We start from the raw sequence: 22596 nt of genomic DNA on the forward strand, positions 1-22596 counted from the left end.
ACTCAGCTCTCATTAAACCGATAATTGAGTACAATGCACCCTTCAGAAATGTACCTAACCAGGCATTTGCAACAGCTGGAACAGCCACAGAAGTTCCTCGATAAAAGAAGAAGAATGCCAATTGTAAATAATATGTCTTATGTCGACTGCCAAAAGCCCTGTCCCTGTACTCAGTCTCCTACAGACTAATGAGGGGCGATCTATGCCTAACCTACAATGCATTTTCCAATTCAACCCTGATGGATCTGCTACACATTCGCAAAACAAACGGCAATAGAATTACCCAATCTAAGGATCTAAACCTCGGCTGGGACATAAAACAAGCTGGAGATAGAGGTATGTGTCTCAGAGATTACCCCTTCTCTGGGACAGTCTCCCTATTCATGTGAAAGAACTTAACCTATTCAAATGCAATTTGGACCAATGGATAGGAAATCACAAATTCACCCCTGGCTTGTTGCCTGTGGCCCTTCTGGACTGGGACAGTTTGTAGATGCCCTAAGGCACAAGCATACACACCAAAGCTGTTCCAGCCCATGGGCAATTATAATTGGGAAAATTGGGGCATGAATGACTAGGCTTAAAAAGGCTTTAGGGCAGTTAGCTTAGTAACCTCTTATGATTCTGTGATCCATATAGCTAAGGCTATTACAGCAGTGATCAATATGATGAGCATCTCATATAATACAACAGAAATAAGATATACTACTGCACACCTAAACTAATAAAGGATAAAGTGTTACTTCAAAAATGTATAGAGTAACAAAGGAATAGAAGAGAGTAAGCAGAATGCCACCATGGAAGCATCAGAGAAAGCTGTAAAATGGCCATGACAAGAAGCATCACTTTTAGAAGCATACAGAAAAGGGAAGAGATCAAAAATTCTTATAAAGATAGATGTGGTAAAAGTTACACAATTAAAAAACAGACCAGGTTCCATTGTGCCCTATCGCCAATAATAAACTAAAAATCTCAGCACAAACAATTAGAATGTTTGCAGATAACTGTAAATGAAAAGTAAAACATAAGAAATACACTGAGGACCTAAAATTAACAATCTCTTAAACAGAAAACTCCAGGCCAGGGTTCAGTACCCAAGTTTTGGCTAAAGGTATTAGCATCCTTATATAAAGTTTTAGTTCTGAGCAAGGACTACTAACATGCACATCTCGAACAGTGACCAACTTGGTTAACAGGAAAAACAATACGTTCCTTAACAGTAAACCTGCAAGACATTCCAAGAACTGTAGACAGATAACTTGCCTTCTGACAATATACAAATTACATGCTGGAACTGAAGCAGACCAGTGTTTAAGTAATTTAGAAAAAAATTAAATTATGGCAATGGAATAAAAAGGTGATACAAGTCAGCCATATGGAGCAAACAATCATTTGTTGTTAAACAAAGCCATAATAAGAAAGCTGGAAGAAGGGAAAGAATCCAAGCGTTATGTGGACAGATTGCAAAAGAGCATCTGACAGCATCCCACATCCATGGATAATACAATTCTTACAAACTAAAACCTATATTGACCAATTACATTCAGTGACTATATAACAGTGGGGAAACCACTTTGCTACTGAGTCATACAAAGGGCAAATTATCACAGGGACAAAAGTTAAAAGTTCAAATAGGAATATTCCAGGTGATTCTTTTTCACTGCTGCTGTTTTGTCTTGCCCTTAACCCATTAAGCTGTTTACTTTACAGATTAGCAATGACTGCAGTTTAACTCCCACAAATCAAGCTTTTTTAAATACTTCTCATCTACTCTTTATGGATGACAAAATTGTACAGTTCATCAAAAGCACAACTGCAAATGATAAAAAAATGTTGATACAAGAATGAAATTTGGTTGTGATAAATGTGCAAAAGCAACATTTAAAATGAGAAAGCTACAACACCAGGAAAATATCAACCAGGGACAGGAATATGATACGAAGAATTTGAACAAGAGGGAGTGTATGTATAAATATTTGGGAAAAGATGAATGATTCGCAATAAAACATGAACAAATGGAAATAAAGCTCAGTAACGAATGCTTCAGAAGACTAAAACTAATACTGAAAATTGCTTTGACATCTATGAACAATGTCCAAGCTATAAATCAATTTGCTCTTCCTGTTCTAACTTACAGTTTTGGAGTAAATGGCGGTCCTCAAAAAAGTACTGGATCAACTGGATATAACAACAAGAAAAATGCTTTATGCTCATCAAATGGTATATAAAAATTAGTGTATACCAAGATTGTAAATTCCTCGTTCTGAAGGAGATGTGGTCCTCTAAACTGACAGCATGTATAGATCTGAAATCATAGGACTGCATACATATTTGCAGATCTCATCAGATCCAAACAGTGCAAGTTTTAAAACGAAGAAAAGTTCTCCAAGATAACATTTTTGCTAAGTTTAGCAGAAGCATTTCAGAATCCATTGGGAATGGAAATACAACCAATAGTAGACAAAAATCAGATAGTAGCAGAATGTACTAAAAAACCAAAAGAAAATAAGGAAAAGGATCAGACAAAGAAAAAAATACTGGAAAGTCCACAAATAAAGTGGTATGTATAGAAACCTTCTGGAACAGCCTCATGTTGAACAAGATTGGAAGTAGGAATGGTTAAGGAAGTGAACTGAAACCAAAAGATGAAAGGTTGATAAAGGAGGCCTCAGATAGTGGACTGTGTACAATTTGGTTTACAAAATCCATTAAAAATGTGGGAGAAACAGACAAATGCAGGTTCTGTAAAACAGAACTGGAAAGCGTCACACTTCTTATTGCTGGATGTCATACACACAAGCAAAGTGCCTGTATACTGAAACACCCAATAATGTGGCAAGACTGTAGTACTGGAGATTGTGCAAACATTACAATACTGGATTAGCGGAGAAGCATTGGAAATATGAACCACAAAGAATTATACAGAATGAAGAAGTTTATATGACATAAGATCACCCGATACCAATATGTCACAAACAAATGCAAGAAACCTAGATACAGTAGTCCAAGAAAAACAAAAACAGACAAAAGTAGCACGGATCATTGAAACTGCTGCATCCAGTGATTACAGCATCTTATTCAGAGAAAGTTATAATATATTAGCATTTGCAGGTAAAAACAAGAGCAATGCAGGAGAAAGATACCCTGACAGCTGAAATAGTAGTAAGAGCAAAAGGACTAAAACAATATACAATGGTTCTTAACTCATTCACTCCAGTGGAGCTCATGAAGTTTGCACTGTAACTTCCAAAGGACAGAGCCTAAGCAGCCTTTTGACAGAATCAAATTAAGTCCTCACGTTTCAAACAAATGTTCATATCTTGGGATTCACAGGGGGTTATGCAGGAAGTATGAATGGCAAATTCTTCAGCACAAACTGTTTTTATAGTGGTAGTATTGTTTAGGTTGTAGGTCGTAAACTGAATTTTGTAAGTCACAATAAACACAGTAACTATTACACTTGTAATATTTTATAAACAACTTACAATATCTCATCAGCTACTCAAGTTATACATATACTGTCAGTAGCATTTTATTCATCTAAATGAGAGGTTTGATATGAGGCTAAGGTGCTCTGTCTGTTATTTGGTTAAGATACTTAGAAAAATGTGAAAATTATATCTATATAAATTAGTGGTACTTGCGTATTATCGCAACCACATTTTCCAACGTGCTGGACTTTCTTGTCTTTTACTCAAACAACAACCTTTTTCCATTGGTATGCTAGGATTTACAACGGGCACACTAACTGGGCTGACCAATCAGCGTGCTAGTTTTGGAATATTAATGACCAGTCATTGTATAATATCTGTTTACCTGCACTAGACAGAGGTCAAATATTAATGCAGTTGAGTTTGCCATTGTGTAAGCTTTGCGATGAAATCTTTTAAAACCTTGTACATAACATGTTTTTGGAATTAGTGATGCAAATAAGAACAATATTTGATGCCTAGAAGCGTCAGTAGGAGCTAGCTGCAGATGTACCTGGAGGCGTCACTGTAATGAGTTAAACATGCTACCAATACATGCAACTCTGCATGGAATTAAAGGAGGAGGCAATTCTGGGCATGCTGCAGGTGCTGAGAAGAGCACTCTTGGCTAACAAAGATTGAAACAATACTAATTTCATGAAATCTAATTGTACTCTCTTAGGAAAGGGGTCCATTCCCATCAAGGTATTAGAAACCCAAAACATGTAAAGAAATTAAAGTGAGGAGTAGGGTTTAAAAGGGTCTGCCCAGAGATAGACTAGAGGTGTCCATCCACCAATGATGATGCTTCTTTAATTCTTGGATTTCTGAATAACAGCATCATTACAGCCTTGTCAACAGTTTCCACTTGACTTGTGTAGAACCCTCATGAAAAACTGTACTCTGTGCCATTAGACTTAAGCAAGCAAAGAGATACTAGCACCAACTTATCGAGCATACAAAGAACTGTTCACTTAAATCAGCAGAGTTTTGTCTGCAGGTAGTAATAGGCTTTGCTCAAAAGGCTATCCAGAGTGCAACCTAAGAAGGTTATGGAATGAACTAATCTCATCTAGAATTTTACACAACTGAAATGCACAAGAACAGAAACCTCTTAAGCAGCAATCCCATAAAGGTAATGAGACTAATAAATGGGCTGCCAGAATCAGCCATCCACATAAAGAAAAATCCTAAAAACTTGTTGCAGAGGAAGTTAGTCTATGGATACGCAATTGGTGAACATCCTGCAGTCTGTGGTAAGACCAAATGGTAATGACTTGAACTGACAGTGACTTAATCCAGGATGAAAATAAAGAAATCTTTTGGACTTACTAGCCATTTTGATGAAAAGATATGCACTCTAGGCAGCTAACGAGCAAACCCAGTCCTCCTTGGAAAGGCAAGGAAGGATGGACTGCACTATGACCACCTGAAACAGCATTTTGACTATGAGAAGATTTAGATAACTCAGATGGCATAAAGTCCCAATTCTTTTTGGGTACTACAAAAGAACCATCAGTAAAAGCAGTGCCTTCTTTAGTCTGGTTGAACTCCTGGATAACCATCTTGAAATGACAGATCTCGCTGCAGCCTTCCGACAGCCAAGACACCAGACAGTGAGGAATGTGAATATGGAAGTTTGGAAAGGGTAAAAACAGCATCTGGCTATCATGTTTCTTTCCCATCTGTCAATTGTGATGGCCTACCAAGTCTACGTCCAGAGTGGAATAAATCAGGCAAACCTTCAGGGACTGAAGAACTGTCTGCCCAAAGAAAGGTCACCCAAGCCCTGATTTCCTTGGTGACAACCACCATGTCCTCTTTGACCGAGGCAGTACTGAAATAGTCATGAATTCTGTAGCACTTTCCAGAACCTCTAAAATTCTCACTCTTACTGTGGGTACTGATACAACAGCTGGAAGGGCTGTGCTTTGGTTCTAAAGGTCAGCTGCTGGGCAGCCATTGAAAAGTACATTCATAAAGTTGGCCTTGGAATTCTATGGAAAATCTGAGAGGCATAGATAAGTGCATCAAACAGTAGGCAACGCCATGCTACTGTGCAGCTCCATCTGCTGTACTATTTGTGAGAAGATAACTGAAAAATCAGACACCTCTTCCACACTCTGAAGAACTTCATCAAATCCCTCTGGAATGTCTACAAAGTAATCTGGTAGCTGATACCCTACAAGAGCAAAAACAGAGGAAACAAACACTTGCCCAATCTGTCCAAAGATCACAATTCTGCCATCCCAGACCACCAATGGGTTCTTCGCCAAACTGAGACTATCCTTTGGGAAATGAAAATTATGTAAAGCCTTTTCAGGACTGGAGCCAATATGACTAGTTTTGGGAAACATTATCCAATACAAACTTAATCATCTTGTTCACAAGTGGAACCACTCAAGATGTATACCTGCATAAAAAAGGCCTGCAATAGCATATTATCAGAATAGAAGAGATGCCCTTTGGGCAATTTGTCCCAACAGTGATGACGGCTAATATTTCCCTGAATTTAAGGTCATTGGGGACAATGTAGGTGATTCAGCATCTAGATCCTCATTACTGTCAGGGGTGGAGGACTCTACAGGGAAGTCCATGTATTTCATCTTGCATGCTGTGATGATGTAAGGTATTGCCATCTATGCCAGGAAGAATAGGGCAGTGCATATGCAACACATGCCAGCATAGTTAGCTGGAGTTTTGTAAATAATTTTGTGTCATTTGACTATCACACTGACTTGTACAGATGCTTGTGTTACTGCATCAACAGTGTTATTATAACTTATTAAATATGTTTAAACAATGAATTCTGTAAGAGAAGAGTACAAGTTTCAGAAGCTTTTCTATAATTTTAAATACTGCAACAGATCTTAGCAAAGCTTTGAATGTGTACTGTAAAAGAGTCAGGTGATCAAATGTGATGTCACTCCATAACCAGCACTGAGAGGATGGAACTCTCACATCAGTTCGCTTTGTTTTTTCTTTAACCTGATATATAAAAGATCTATGTCAGTTATCACAGTCAGTCAGTTCAGTTCAGTTACTTGGAAGCTTATCACCTTGCCTTGTGGAAGTAAGCATCTCAGCATCCTACCTTGCCTTGCTGTATTACGTTAGCTAGGGAACAGTTAACCTTTAGACAGTCAGGAAATACAGTGAGATTAGTTTAGTAATATTTTTCTGCATCTGTTTGAATCTGTCCAACTGTGTTATTTTTATTTCCCCTGTGATTGAAACTCTAATGTTTACTGTACTTTGATATTTAGTATTCTTACATTTTCTATTTTATTAGTTTTTTTATTAATTATTTTTATACCTTTCATTGCGACTAGTCTTTTGGAGAATACTTTTAACATCTTGAGAGTACCTGTGCTTGTTTTAATAATGCCTTTGCCACTCCAAAAAGCCTGGCTGCTTTGGTTACACTCTACCATTTATGTTAGTATTGATGTTACTCAGTATAATTGGATACCCCTGTAAGAGGCTGATAGTGGTCGACTGGTGGCAGTGAGGTTACCTTATAGTGTGTGTGTGTGTGTGTGTGTGTGTGTGTGTGTGTGTGTGTGTGTGTGTGTGTGTGTGTGTGTGTATGTGTCAGAGAAAATCAAATACACAGGTGTGGGTATGTCAGCTACTTGGAACTGGGACACAGTGCTCCAAAGTGAGTCTTCTTTGGGATCTGGAAAGACACCCCAGTCCTAGAGGAGCATGTTCTCTGTGTGCTCTTAGGGAAAATTGTGTTTGATGCAGACAGCTGCATTTGAAAATACTGTGTAAATTTATTCCCATTTTTAGAGACCATCACTCACCAGGGTCAGTGATGTGGATTGAGGCTCTTTGATTACTGGCCCGGGGTAAACACATGCTGTCACATATTGGTGTCAGAGCATGGGATATTAATTGAACTTCAGTAGTCTGTGGGTGGCTGTCGCTGAAGGTGTGTGTTCTCTCAACAGCAACAATGTACACTTTCAGAGTTTCATTTTCACAACAGTTTTATTTATTTTTGTTACTTTAATTTAGTTAGGGAAAGCAGGCAAAGGATGTCAGCAGAGGATTACGGCAAGCTGCCAAAGAACCAGTTGGCCAAGGTGTGTGAAACCAAAGGATTGGTGCAGGCTAACTGGACTAAAGTGGAACATTTTCAGCTTTAAATTGCAGATGCAGTGCAGACCAGTGACCAGGAAGGCAACCAGTCTGCTGCTGGAGATGTGCAGTCTTCAGAAAAATGGCAGTTCATCTTTTCCTCAGAGGACTTAAAAATCCATATGGAGTTAGAGAGACTTGAAATGGAGGCCAAACTTTTGGAGACCGAAGAAAAACTGCAACGTTTGGAGACTAAGAGTGACTGCGGCACTGGGAGACCAAAGAAAAGGAGAAGCAGCATCAGCATGAGACTGAAGAAAAGGAGGGGGCCAAACGTTTATGGAGATCGAAGAAAATGATAGACTGTGGCGAGTGGAGGCTGAAGAAAAGGAGAAGCAGAGACAACACAAGAGGAATATGTTGACTCTTCATCAAGGTCATGAAGGTAATAGGAAAGGGAATAACCAGACCCCAGAAGCAATAAAGGTCAGTAAATTTCTTCCACAAAGTTGCAGAGGGGGGTGACTGACAGTTTTATTCACATATTTGAAAGAGCATGTAAACAGTATAATGTTGACCAAGAGCTCTGGGTATGGTTCCTGACCTCCTACTCCATGGAGAGCTCTGGGTATGGTTCCTGACCTCCTACTCCATGGAGAAGCTGTAAGTGCTGTTTCTAAATTGTCTGATACTGATTGTTTATTAAACTATTATAAGTTAACACCTGAAGCTTACAGAAAAAAGTTTCGTGAGCATAGACACCAGGCAGATAAGTGTATGTGATTATATTGTAGAGTTAAACACTTATTTTCCTAGGTGGGTGAGTGGGTATCAGGTCACCACTTTTGAAAGACTGGCAGACCTTTTGGTGAGGGAACAAGCCCTTAGTACATTGCCTGAGGACATAAGAATCTGGTTGGCAGAGTGGCAGTGTAACTCTTCAGATGAGCTGGGAAGAAAAAGTGATCTCTACTTAGCAAGCAGGGCATCACTGCAAAAGAAAGGGATGCCTAGTACTGCGCATGGATATAAGGGAACCCATGGTAGGCAGCCTAAATCACCACAACACAGTCTGCCAGTAACATGGAAAGCCACTAGTTAAGGTACATGGCCAGGATCAGGGGTAGATGTTTTAAATGTAACCAGAGGGACCATGTAGCATACAAATGTCCACGAAGCAAGGTGGGGAACAAAAGTTGAGGCAGCCAGCAAATGGGAATAACAGCTTGCCAGGAGTAAGCAGTCTGAAGACAACAGGGGTTCCAAACTATCACTGGAGTTTGTATCCTATCTTAGTGGATGGAAGACAGGCAACAGACACAGCCTCTGACTAACCATTGTGAAGCCTGCCGTGGTTAAACAGAAGCAATACTTGCTTGGGCAGTCCACTCCAGTCACAGCTTTAGGAGGGACCCCATTCCAAATACCTTTGACCAGGGTTCACCTTGACTGGGAGGGTGGAAAAGGAAGCAAGCAGGTAGCTGTGTCTGAGAATACCCCTGCAGATGTCTTGACAGGGAATGATTTTGATAATGCAGTACCTTGGGTGCATGCAGTTACATGCAGTCAGTCTAGGAGACAAGCATGTAGGTCTGGTAGGCTGGGGGAGACCCAGACAGACTCCACACCTGAAGCTGGGGCTGGTGATACGGCTATTTCAGGGAGGGAGCTACCCTATAGCAGTAAGCCTGAAAGTAAGTCACAGCTGCTGGTAGGTACTGATGTTCCCATGGACGGGGTATCTGCAAATACAGAGGCGAGTGGTTGTACCCAGGTTGACAGTGAGGCACCACTGTTAGAAGATACTATGCTTCCTGTGGAAGGTGAGGTGGTAAGACTTACAAAGACAGAGTCGATACAGGCTCAGCTTTGTGATCCTACCTTACAAAGCTTGAGGGAGGTGGCCAAGGAGATACCTGATGCTCAAGGAAAAGGGGAGTCTGCATACTGGAACAAAGGGTTATTGTATAGAGAGCAGACCCTTGAGTGAGGGCTAGGGAGTAAGGTAATACATCAGTTGGTAGTGCCCACAGCTTACCGTCTGGCACTTCTAGCCATAACACATGACATTTCTTTTGCAAGTCATATTGGCATAAAGCGTACCAAGAGACATTATGCAGATAATTTATTGGCCTGGGATTGCAAAGGATGTAACAGGATACTGCAGGACCTGTGAGCAGTGCCAAAAGGTAGGCAAGGCAGGGGACAAGGTCAAGGTGCTGTTGATGCACTTACCAGTGATGGAGGAGACATTTCAGAGGGTAGCTATGGATATTGTGGGGCCTCTGAATACCCCACGTTCCACAGGGAAAAATTATATCCTGGTAGTAGTAGATTTTGCTACTAGATACCCTGAGGCGGTGGCTCTGTCCTCCACTGAGGCAGAGGAGGCGGCAAATGTTTTGTTACAGATTTTCAGCAGGATAGGTTTCCCCGAGAGAAATACTAACTGAGGTGCCAATTTCATGTCAGACCTGCTGGCTTATCTGTGGACGAGTTGTGAGGTGAAGCACCTAAAGACCACCCCTACCATCCCCAGACTAATGGTCTTATGGAGAGGTTAAACTCTACACTAAAGACCATGCTACAGCATTTGCAGACCAGTTTGAGAGAGAATGGGACAAATATTTGCCCCATCTATTGTTTACATACACAGAGGTACACCACAAATCCACAGGTTTTTCACCCTTTGAGTTGCTGTATGGGCAAAGGATGAGGGGGCCTTCAGATCTAATTTACAATGAGTGTGAATCCCACAAGTAGTCTGTTGTGGCATATGTCCTAAACCTCAGGACAATGCTTGGGGAGCTCATGGGCTTGGCCCAGGAAAACCTGGCAGGAGCCCAACAGCAGAAAAAAGGTTTGGTATGACAGGAATGTTCGAGCTCAACAGTATGCTGTGGGCTAGCAGGTTATGGTGCTCATTCTTGTCAGACACAATAAGCTGGAGGCAGCTTGGGAAGGACCCTTCAAAGTGGTAAGGAAGGTCAGTGACATTAATTATATAGTAAACAAGTTAGGTAGGAGGCAGTGGCACAAACTGTACTATATTAACAGGATCAAGCTTCAGCATGTCAAGGAGGTCCTGGGCAGACTGCAAAGGGCAGGGTTGACCATTAAGCCCAGTAAGTATCAGGTGGGTATGGCAGAGGCCTCCTACCTGAGAGACAGAGTGGACAGTGGAACGATTAGACCAGAACCTGCCAAAATGGAAGCTATTCAGACATGGTCTGCCCCTGTTAACAAAAAGCAATTGAGGGCATTCTTGGACTCAGCGGGGTTCTATAGAAAGTTAATTCCCAATTATAGTACAACAGCTGCGCTCCTCACAGACCTGACAAGGAAAAACAGGCCAGATAAGGTAGTGTGGATCCCAACCTGCAAGCATGCATTCCAAAAGCTTAAAGGGGCTTTGGGAGGACCCCCTTTGTTAGCCAATCCAGATTACAGCAATGCCAATGCAGACAGACTCTCAAGACAGGGTATAGGTTAATTTGTTCCCAGACAGGCCCATTTCTCTCAAGCAACGTTTTTCCAGGGTCACCTGAAAAACTAGCTTGAGTCTTCAAAGGTGTGTGTGTGTGGGGGGGGGGGGGGTGGATGTAACGATGTGAGGTATTGCCATCTGTGCCAGGAACAATAGGGCAGTGCATGTGTAACATAAGTCAGCATTGTTAGCTGGCGTTTTGTAAATAATTTTGTGTAATTTGACTATCACACTGACTTGCACAGATGCTTGTGTTAAAAATGTATCAACAGTGTTAAAAATGTATCAACAGTGTTATAACAACTGATTAAATGCATATGAGAATTCCGGAAGGGAACAGTACAAGTTTTTAAAAATTTTTTATAACTTTCAAATACTGCAACAGATCTTAGCAAAGCTCTGAATGTGTATTGCACCAGAGGTCAGGTGATCAAATGTGATGTCATTCCATAATCAACACTGAGAGGACGGAACTCTCAAAGCAGTTTGTTTCCTTTTCTTTTGGAACCTGATATATAAAAGATCTATGCAAATTATCACAGTCAGTTAGTTGAGTTCAGTCATCTTTCCTTGTGGAAGTAAGCATCTTAGCATCCTATCTTGCCTTGCTGTATTAAGTTAAGTTAGCTAGGGAACAGTTATTCTTTCGACAGTCAGGAAATACAGTCAGATTAGTTTAGTAGTGTTCTTCTGCATCTGTTTTAATCTGTCCAACTTTGTTATTTCTCCTGTGATTGATATTTAGTACTCTCAAATTTTCTAATTTATTAAATATTTTTATACCTTTCATTGTGACTAGTCTTTTTGAAAATACTTAATGTCTTGACAGTACCTGTGCTTATTTTAATGACACCTTGGCCACTCCAAAAAGCCTGGTTGCTTTGATTATGATTGGATACCCTTGTAAGAGCTTGACAGTGGTTGACTGGTAGCAGGGAGGCTACCTTATAGTCTGGGCAGAATGGGTACAGCTAGTAAATCTGTACCAGCATTTCCCAGGTGTGTGTGCGTGTGTGCGCGCGTGTGTGTGTGTGTGTGTGTGTGTGTGTGTGTGTGTGTGTGTGTATGTATGTAAATACTGGCAGAAAAAAGACAGAAAATCCACCCAAGGATGGCCAATCAATCGTATCAGTTACGATCTGAGGAAGACAACAGTCGAAAACGCTTATCGGATATCTTTAAGGGACAGTTTTGAGCTTTTTATTTTTTATTTTATTTTCAAGTCGAAGTTTTATTCGTATTAAAGCACTACATTTTAATTGGAACACTTGTGGATTTCGTTGATTGGCCACCCTTGGGTGGATTTTCTGTCTTTTTTCTGCCAATATTGTATGTATATGTATGTGTGTGTGTTTATGTATATGTATATGTATGTGTGTGTGTGTGTGTGTGTGTGTGAGACAAAATCAAATACCCAGGTGTGGGACACAGTGCTCCAAAGTGACTCTTGTTTGGGATCTGGAGAGACACGAGAGTCCAAGCCTAGTGGAGTGTGTTCCCTCTGAGCTCTTGGGGGAAACTTTGTTTGATGCAGAGAGCTGCATTTGAAAATACTGTGTAAATTCATTCCTGTTTTTACTGACAGTCTCTCACCAGTATCGGTGGTGAGGATTGAGGCTCCTTGATTACTGGCCCGGGGTAAAGAGTGGCCGTCACATATGTAGCCTTCCTAAAAGGTCTTTTGTGGTAAAGAGTACAGGGATAAGGAAGACAGTACAGTTGACAAGCCAATGTCACCTGCAGAGGTCTAACAGTCCCCCTTGTCCAAGGAAGGGTGGGATGGCAAGGATGGTCCTGGAGTAGGTGGAGCCAGGAGGAGTAACACATGGTCGATGTTGGGCACAACTTGAGGCAGAGATGTCTGGCTAGATGGCACTTGATACAACCCTGCCACCAAGACAAAAACAATACTTCCTCAGGGGTGGTGTGTGTGTGTGTGTGTGTGTGTGTGTGTGTGTGTGTGTGTGTGTGTGTGTGTGTGTGTGTGTGTGTGTGTGTGTGTGTAGGGGGGGGCACTATCAACACTTAAGTCAAAAAGGTTGGCCCTGTTGTTGAGGCAGCTCTGTCCACTAGACGCCTGAGGCCACTCACTGCAGACATAGACGCCTTGCTCAACATCAAATGCCACACTGTAAAGCATCAAAAAACAGACCTTAATGACAGAATACTTGGCCCCCCAGGCCCAAAATGGCTGAAGACAACCCCAAAACAAATCAAAATTCAGTGTTGAGGTGAGGAAAGATCCCAAGGAGATCAAGGTCAGAACTGTAAAAGCCAGTGGCTGGGTCAGCATAGGGGCTGAAGTTGAGGGAATAGACTCGGAGATAGTCATCATCATCATCAATGCAGATGTCCAGGAGTCAAAACAGGACCTTGAAAGGCTCTGAGCAAGAGAACATCGAGAGGATTGATTTTGTGCAAAAAGTTTAAAAAACATCAACATCAACGTTGCATAAAATCTGCAACCCCCCCCCCCCCCTCCATGCCTGGGGTAGGTGCAAGACCTAGGACCGTATGTACATGGTACTGGACTTGGAAAAAAGCCTGATACATCCTTTTATAATCCACCAGGACAAAAAGGATATAACTGGTAAGGTAATCAAAAAAGTAGGCTTTATTTGCAGAGGATATTTTGTACCTGATAATATAATCCACCAGGACAAAAAGGATATAACTGGTAAGGTAATCAAAAAAGTAGGCTTTATTTGCAGAGGATATTTTGTACCTGATAAATCCAGAAAAAGACATCTCAGTGTTGTACAATATTTTGAGACAGTTTAAAGTCTTTTCAGGATATACAATTAAATAAAATTAAAACAAGGGCTAGAGACATAACTTATGTGTCCGTACATGAATCTGTTTAGCAATACCCATATTTATTACGACAAAATAATATGGACTGAAAAGGCATCTGTTATGGCAGCAAAGGACATGTGGGAAGAAACTAAAAATATAAGAGAGAGCTTTTAGTTCTCAGTTTTTGTATTATGGATATGGATAGCAAGATACAAGCAGTGAAAATGCTTTTAGTCCCTCAAGTTTTATATACAGATTAGACATAATTTTAATCAACCAGTGGAGAAGTTGAGGACAATTAATAAAGAGTTGAAGAAATTTATCTGAGAAGGGAAGAGGGCAAGAGTTAAGTGGGATACACTGATCCAATAGAACAAGGTCATTTAGGATTACCTGATTTGAAGGGATATTTTAGAGCTACACAGTTAAGGCTCATATACATAGCCCAAGCATAAAAGTGCAATGTAATTCAAAATGGAAAGGGATGATGATGAAGCTGGGGGGGGGGGTCAAAAAGTAAGAAGAGAAAGTGAGATTTTGAATGCAGATCCTTAAGCTGAACAACCACCCTACAGAATATTATATTCATAAACAGAAAGTATTCCAAGAACCAAGCCAACATGAGAATAGAATAAGAAGATTTTGCCAATAAGAATGAGTACAAGTAGGTGTACAGAAAATAAGCAAGAGGGGGCTGGAATTTACTGGAGAAAGCTGGCAAAGGAAAGTACAGTTGTGTACACTTACCAGAAGTGTAGATGTTCGAGTGTATTCACTGTTGCAGTCATCACGTTTGGGGTTATCTGCTTGCAGTAGCCCTCAGTCGGCCTGATTATCAAAGTCTTGGGTCCTGCGTCGGTTGCTGTCTCATCTTCCATGATGTCGGGTAGTCAGGGGTATAAAGCATGCAGCCGACGCCATTACATCAGTTTTTCTTGCCCCAGATGTCAGGTGCCCCCCTTAATGGGAAGCAATTTTATATATATATATATATATATATATATATATATATATATATATATATATATATATATATATATACACACACACACACACACACACACACACACACACACACACACACACACACACACACACACACACACACACACACACACACACACACACACACAAGGTTATACCTACAACAAAAAAGCAAATACACCAAAAAGCTTTTAAGTATAGTAAAGGAGAATAGAGGTATAACCAAAAGAAGTTAGGGGGCTGGAGGGAGGGTAACCAGGACTGTAACAGTGAATACACTCTAACATCTACATTTATGGTAAGTGTACACAACTGTATTATGTTCTTCGTGTTTCACTGTTGCAGTCATCACATTTGGGTAGATTCCCAAAGCTAAGGATGGGAGGAGGAATTTAGATAGCATTATGACCAGCTATAAGGCCCTGCAAGACTGCAGTGGCAAAGCCAGCTCTGGATTTAGAGAAAATTAGCAAATGGTAATGCTTGGTGAAAGTATGTACAGAACTCCAGGTAGCAGCTTCTAGGATGTCTCTGGTAGGGACACCTCTGAGAAAGGCTGCAGAGGCAGATGCAGCCCTGGTTGAATGGGGTCAAATCCCCTGTGGGATAGGTTTTCCATGGTGCTTATAGCAGAAATGAATGCAATGGCCTATCCATTTAGAAATGGTTTGCTTTGAAATAGCCTTCCCCTCCGCCCCTGCAGCAAATGCCACCAGCAGTTGTTCAGATTTCCTTTGAGGTTTAGTCCTGTCCAAGTAAAATCTAAGTTGTCTGTGCACATCTAAGGAGTGCAGTATCCATTCCCATTTGTTCTGTGGATTAGAAAAGAAGGTTGGCAAATGAATGGACTGATTAAGAGCAACACTGGATACCACCTTGGGCACGAAAGAGGGATTGGTCCTGAGGGACACCCTGTCCGCATGAAAGATGATGAAAGGCTCCACTGCCATAAGGGCCGGTAATTCAGATACCATTTTTGCTGAAGTGATTGCTAAAAGGAAAGCTGTTTTCCAAGAAAGGAATTTTAACTCTGCAGTTGCAGCTGGCTCAAAAGTAGGAAGAGTGAGCGTTTCCAATAAAAAATTAAGGTCCCAGGCTGGAATTGGGGCTCTCCTGGGTGGTCTTAAGGTTTTGGCCCCTCTGAGGAACTGCTTGAGCAGTGGGTGAGAAAAGAGGGGTGGTTCTGTGTTGTAATGAGCAGAAATGGCTGAGGCGTGAATTTTGATGGAGGAAAAGGAAAGGCCCTTGAAGCATCTCAGTTAAGTATTGAAGAATCTTAGGTAAATTGGGCGCTGCTGTGGTCATCCCTTGAGTTTGGTTCCAGGCGCAGAATCTTTTCCATTTTTCAGCATAAGATTTTTTAGTACTAGGCCTCCTTGCCTCCAAAATGACATCTAACACTTGTTTACTGAAGGATGGTAACGGAGAGATTAGGTAATTAGCCAGGCTGCCAGGTTCAGGGTTTGAAGCTGGGGGTGCAGAATCTGGCTCTCCTGTTGAGACAGCAGGGTAGGGGTATGAGGTAGGTGCCAATGGGCCAGCTGTGACACTGCACAAGAGGGGGTACCAGTGTTGACGTGGCCAGTCTGGTGCAATCAGTATCATCCTTGGTTTGTCCTGTTTGATCTTTAGTAGTCCTTTGGAGAGGATATGCAGAAGAGGAAAGGCATAAACTGATAGAGTTTTCCAGCTGAAGGACAGAGCATCCACTTTCCAAGCTTGTTTGTGGGAAGTCCTTGTGCAGAATTTGTCCAAATGGTAGTTCTGGGGGGAGGCAAACAGGTCTATATCTGGGATCCCCCATTTGTTGATCAACATGCTGAAAATCTTTGGTTCCAGTTTCAACTTGTGTGGGTCCATGAGATTTCCGATTAGTTTGTCTGCCAGTGTATTTAGTTTTCCTGGCAGGAATTGAGCCTGTAGATGCGCTTGGTAGCTCAAGGCTGTGTTCCACAAAGCATTGGCTAGTCTGTAGAGGGGGTAAGAATGAGTACCCCCCCTTGCTTGTTTATGTACCACATAACACTGTTGTTGTCCATCTTTACCATTACTTGTCCTGGAAGAATGTGGTCCTTGAACGCTGTCAGAGCATTCTGTACAGCTAACATTTCTTTTTGATTGATATGCACGTGCATTTGACTTGGGTTCCATTTGCCCTGAATGCACTTCCCTGCCAGGTGCGCCCCCCATGCATAATCGGATGCGTCTGTTAGGGTTTGGGTGGCAGGGGGTAGAGTGAATGGTAGTCCCTTGTTTTGGTGGCAGGCCTCTGCCCACCAAAGGAATTCTAACCGTAGGCAAGGTATGATAGGAATCATTGCTTCTAGATCCTGAGAATGTTGACACCATAGGCTTTTTAGATACCACTGTAGTTTCCTCATATCCAGTCTTGCATATGGAATTAGTAGAACGCACGAGGCCATAAACCCCAAGACTTGCAGTATTTGCCTTGCAGATAGCTGGGTTTTTGTGGCCACTAGTTTGAAGTAAGTTGTCAAATGAATTTGTTTCTCTGGCGTGAGGAAGCCATCTGGGAAGTTATGTTCAAGCTTGCTCCCAGGAATATAATTTGTTGACACGGTACCAGGTGTGATTTCTTTTCATTTATGGTGTACCCCAGACAAGTTAACACCCTCTGTACAAATGCCAGATGATTCAGAAGTATGTCCTGTCTTTCTGCCTGAATTAGACAATCGTCTAGGTATGGGTATATCTGAATATTTCTTTGCCTGCAAAATGCAATGACTGGAGCTAGGCACTTTGTGAATACCCTGGGTGCTGTAGATAAGCCAAAGGGCAGTGCAGAAAACTGATAGTGCATGCAGCCTGCTTTGAAGTGTAGATATTTTCTGCAAGATTCCCTGATTGGGATGTGCAGGTAGGCTTCCTTTAAATCTAGTGTTGCCAACCAGGCATCTTTGCCTAGCATAGGAAGTAACTGGTGAAGAGTCAGCATCTTGAAATTTGGAATCACCAAAAAGGTGTTTAGGATAGACAAGTCCAGGATAGGATGCCATGAGTTGCCTTTTCTGGGTACCAGGAAAAGTCTTGAATAGAAACTTTGTCCCTTTTCCACTTCTGGTACAGCCTGAATAGTCTTTAATCTTAAGAGAGAGAGAGTACTTGCATTTGAGCCTCTGCCCACTGATTTGGGGGTAGATCTGGCCAACTGTTTGGGGATGGTAACGTGTGGAAGTGAAATTTGTATCCTTGGGAAACTATGTTTAAAACCCATTTATTCTGGGTAATGAGTTCCCAGTTCTTTGCTTGCAGAGCAATCTTTCCCCCTAATGGAGCAGTAAGTCGAGAAGTGCTTGGAAGTTTTAAAGTAAAGTCATTGAGACAGCTTACCATAGAGGGAGTCTCACTACTCCCTGATTTGGAAGTGGGAGTCCCCTACTGCTTAGTCCTGTGTGTACCCTGGGACTGAAGCCTGGGTGTTCTGTTGGTTCTGGGTTTGAACTGAGAAGGCCTGGAAGAGGCAGGAAAGAACCATTTTTTTGAGGGCCAATGCCTACTAAATCTAGGAGGCTGCACTTGCAAGAAATCTTTAACAGTTTGCATAGATTTAGCTTTTTCCTCCATCTTTTTAAGAACAACTTCTGCTTTGTCACCAAACAGACGGTCCTGATTTAAGGAAGCATCCAGCAATTTAGTTTTAGCATCTGTCAAAGATTGCTCCTTAAGCCAAGCATGCCTAAGTACAGACCCAGTGACAGCAGCCCTGCAAGATGCCTCTAGTGAATCAAATCCACATTGCAAAGTATGTTTTCCAACCTGTTCAGCAGAATGCATTAAATCCTGTAAATCCTTATTTTCAGCACAATTAGGAATCAACATAATTTTCTGTTTAAGCAATCCAATAATATGCTGCTGATACTTAAATTGCCAGTTTCGTATGTTAAAGGCCCTGATGGCCAAGGTTGCACAGGTGTATACCTTCTTACCCCATCTATCCAGGGCCATGGAATCTCTATCAGAGGGGGTAGGATTTTTGGCAGTAGTAGCCTTAATGCCCTTGGGTCCCTGTAAAATGGCCTCAGGATCCGCAGTAGGATTTTTAAAAAGGAACTTGTGAGAATCAGGAACCCTGTAATATCTATCAGGTTTTCTGGGAGCAGGAGGGAGAGAGTCAGGGGCCAAGCTAGATTCCAAAAAGGCATAGTCAACAATGTCCAGCACAGGAGGGATAGCTAAAGGCCTATGCTGAGGCAGGAGTAAGAAATCTCTAAACCTCTTTTTAGAATCAGAGTAATCCTATCTTTCCCAGTGAAAATGCTCCCTAAGTGTATGCAAGGTTTCACCAAAAGAAAAATCCTCTGGGGGAGAAGCAGAGGGAATAGAGTCCTCTGCATCAGAATCCTCATAGGTAGCTAAGGGTAAATCCTGGTCATCAGAGGAGACATAAATTTCAGAATCCTGGTCAGAAGTACCATAAGCAAATTCAGTCCTAGGTCTCTTAAAGGGAGAAGGCTGGCTTCCCCTGATTAAAGTAATAAGGTCTTCAGCCATTCTTATCATTTGTTTTTTTTAGGCATAGAGGCCTGACCATGCCATCTGGGTGTCGGTTTCCTAGGCATGGTTCGAGTTTTAGGCCTAGAAGAAGAAGATGGCGAAAGGTTTAATATGCAAGTCAGTAGGCCTGAATACACCCTCAGAAGCCAGTGCCTGCACAGCAGCTCCGGACCCATCCAAGGTAGAGACATCCGCAGGTTCCACAGTTGAAGCATCTCGCGGCATACCAGACTCCGAATGGGGCTTGGTAGAGGCCTGCGAATCTGAAGTAGCGGGTATCAGGGGCTGCTAAAGTGCCACACTGAGTACCGGCGAACTGGCGACTAGCTTAGGAGAAGAGTCGTCAGCAGCTTTGGACCTAGGCAGCCTGTCTTTATCTTTGCGTTTTTTCAGAATGTCGGTAGTCGGGTGGCTTACCGAAGACATATCTGGATAATTGAACTGAGTACCAAAATATTTAGCAGCCAAAATGTACCAACGACGAATAGTTTGCGGTTTAAATAAGACACAAAACCTAGAGCGAGGTACGTCATGGTCAGGGCCTAGGCAAGGAATACAGTACGAATGAAAATCTTTATGAGGTATTTGCTTGCCACAAGAAATACAATTATTGACCTTTACTGAAATCGGTTTAGAGCAAGAAAAAGTTTCCCAACAGGGTACTTTAGTTGAAGACTTCGGTTCTGAAACTTGAAAATGAAAATTTCAGTCTGCCGACCGGCACTTGCGAACTGCTTCTGCTTCGGGCACCGCACGGCAAGAAAGACTGATGTTATGGTGTTGGCTGCATGCTTTATACCCCTGACTACCTGACGTCATGGAAGATGAGACCGCAACTGACGCAGGACCCAAGACTTTGATAATCAGGCCGACTGAGGGCTACTGCAAGCAGATAACCCCAAATGTGAAGACTGCAACAGTGAAACAAGAACATCAAAGAGGTCAGGAAATTTACAGAAGGAAAGGTAACAGAGTGGGACAAAGCCAAGATTATATTTAGAACACAGGTTAGAGACTAGGGACTTGCCTTCCCTACTACAGACTGATACTAGAGCATAGACAAAGAGAAATGGATAGGGGAATGCTCAGTTAAATACCTGCCCAGGTTGATTTTTTAATTGAGTCTAGAAAAGAAGCTGCTGTTAAAAGGACAATTAGGATGACATATAAAATACTGCATCACAATAAGAATCGATCAGAAAAGGTTGGAAAAGATTGAAAGAGAGACTGGAAAATAATTTACAAGAAAACAGTGAAAGGACATATGCAAGGCTCCCAAGTATATTAAGTCTAGAAGATTTACGTATTTTTATACCACAAGTAGACTTCTAAAGAATTTTTCATCGGGCAGACAACAAATGTTAAGAGGTGTGATGGGGAAGAGAGTATGCAGCCAGAAATATTGAGTGAGCAAATGGCTATAAGCAAGAAACAATCGTTTTGAGCTAGGACACAGGATATGAACTGACATAGAAAGGCCTTGTTAATTTTAATTCTGTTGGCTGCCAAATAAGCAATTACTAGAAAATGGAAATTAATGTCTAAACCAACTGTAGTTGAAGTATTAAATATTGTAAAAAGTGATAAAAAAACTGGAAGAGGGATCGTTAGAAAAGGATGGAAAAAAATTAGAACTAAAAGTGATTTGTGGGACTAATACATGTAGAATAATGTTCAGGAGGAGTGAGATTTAAATGGAAGGCAGAAATTGAGCAATATATGTAATGCTGGACTGATGATAGTTATAAAGAAAGAAAGAAAACATATGCAAAGTATAATGAATGATAATGGAAAAATATTAACATGGATTGTTTTCTTTTCTACTAATGTACAAGAGCCTAAGTTTTAAGAGATAATTTAATACAGAGGATTATGATAGAGTTGCCAATCCAAAATGATTTCTTATATGTTCAATAAGTGGCTGCCAAGAAATTTTTGCTCAAGAGGTATGGGTGCCAGAAACATAGGGTGAGGGACCCCCCCACTTTCAACAGCTGCCCAATGTATCCTGAAAGTGATGCCAGAGTAGTGATTACATGGAATCATTTGCACTGGCATTTCTGAGGAAAATGCAATCTCAGACAGCCAGAAAAATTACAATTTGAGCAATAAATCATCTTTTTCTGGCTGCCCAAACTCCCAGTTACCATGGAAATGCCAGTGTGAATGTTTCTAACACATACGATCAACGTCTTTCATCAAGAGTTTTGGAGAAAGACAAAAACAACAGCAGAATGAAAGCTCAAAACTAGGGAGAGTTTTTTTACAATTACTTATTCATTTAAAAAACTTTAACAGAACAGGTTTCACATCAACATGCATTTTATGATCAATAAAAGGATGAAACTTTAATGTCTGGCAATAGTGACTGACCGTAATCCTCTGAATACCACTCACCTTTTGCTCAAGAAATCTGAACAGTCAAAAATGATGGGGGGGGGGGGGGGGTGTTAAAGGGCCAAAATCGGGAACAGATTTTTAATAATGCTTTTATAAATTTATAAAACAGCTAAAATAAAGGGTTTTGCATTAGCATTAGTTTTCTGAAGGATATGAAGTCTCAGAATCAAATGTTTCATTACTTCATGGGCTCATTAAAATGATAAAACATTTAAGTCCAAGACTTCATATCCTTCAGTGGTTTGGCTCCTCAATGTTGTGATAGATGTTATGAAGAACAGACCTAAAACACAAGGCAATAATTTGGACGTTCTGCAAAATTTTGTTGAGTTAATAGGTATGATCCTGAGTGACTGACTAGAAAATCAAATATTTTATGAAGTAAAGGGCAAAAATAGGAGCCAAAAATCAGGCATGTTTTGCAAAATTCTGGACAGGTTATTTGGTTATTGACTGATTGTTGTTTGTTTACCAGGTAAGTGAGCTCCTCTATTGACCCTTTTCAGACACAACCCAGATCAATAGCAGTAAAGACAGCACTTTACAAAAGTAAAGTAAGACACTGAATTCATGTACATACTTCGTACAGTTGCGATGTGTTCTACAAGTAAAGATTAATTTCCATAAGTAGGTGCAGACTAGAGTGTTTTTGCCTTTCACCCGAGTACTAGGATAGCTTGCTTTGGACAGAATTTTCCACAGAGGTGCTTTTCACTGTAGCTAGACAGACTTATAATGTAGTAATTATTTTTCTGTATTTCATTATTTATTCCTTCTTTTACACTCACTTTATGTTGTTCAGGGTCATTATGAGTGTGGGCAGAGATCTACTAACAAGCTATGAGAATGCACCATAAA

The 22596-nt window shown here is 41.1% G+C and overlaps 1 protein-coding gene across 1 annotated transcript in view; it reads right to left on the reverse strand.

Moving 5' to 3' along the window:
- Positions 1-22596, reverse strand: part of PSME4 (proteasome activator subunit 4) — a 2990260-nt gene that overhangs the window by 2943047 nt on the left and 24617 nt on the right. The window lies entirely within an intron of this gene.

The sequence above is a fragment of the Protopterus annectens genome, chromosome 1.part2, assembly GCF_019279795.1.
Source record: "Protopterus annectens isolate FY-2018-M chromosome 1.part2, PAN1.0, whole genome shotgun sequence".
NCBI classification, from domain to species: Eukaryota; Metazoa; Chordata; order Ceratodontiformes; family Protopteridae; genus Protopterus; species Protopterus annectens.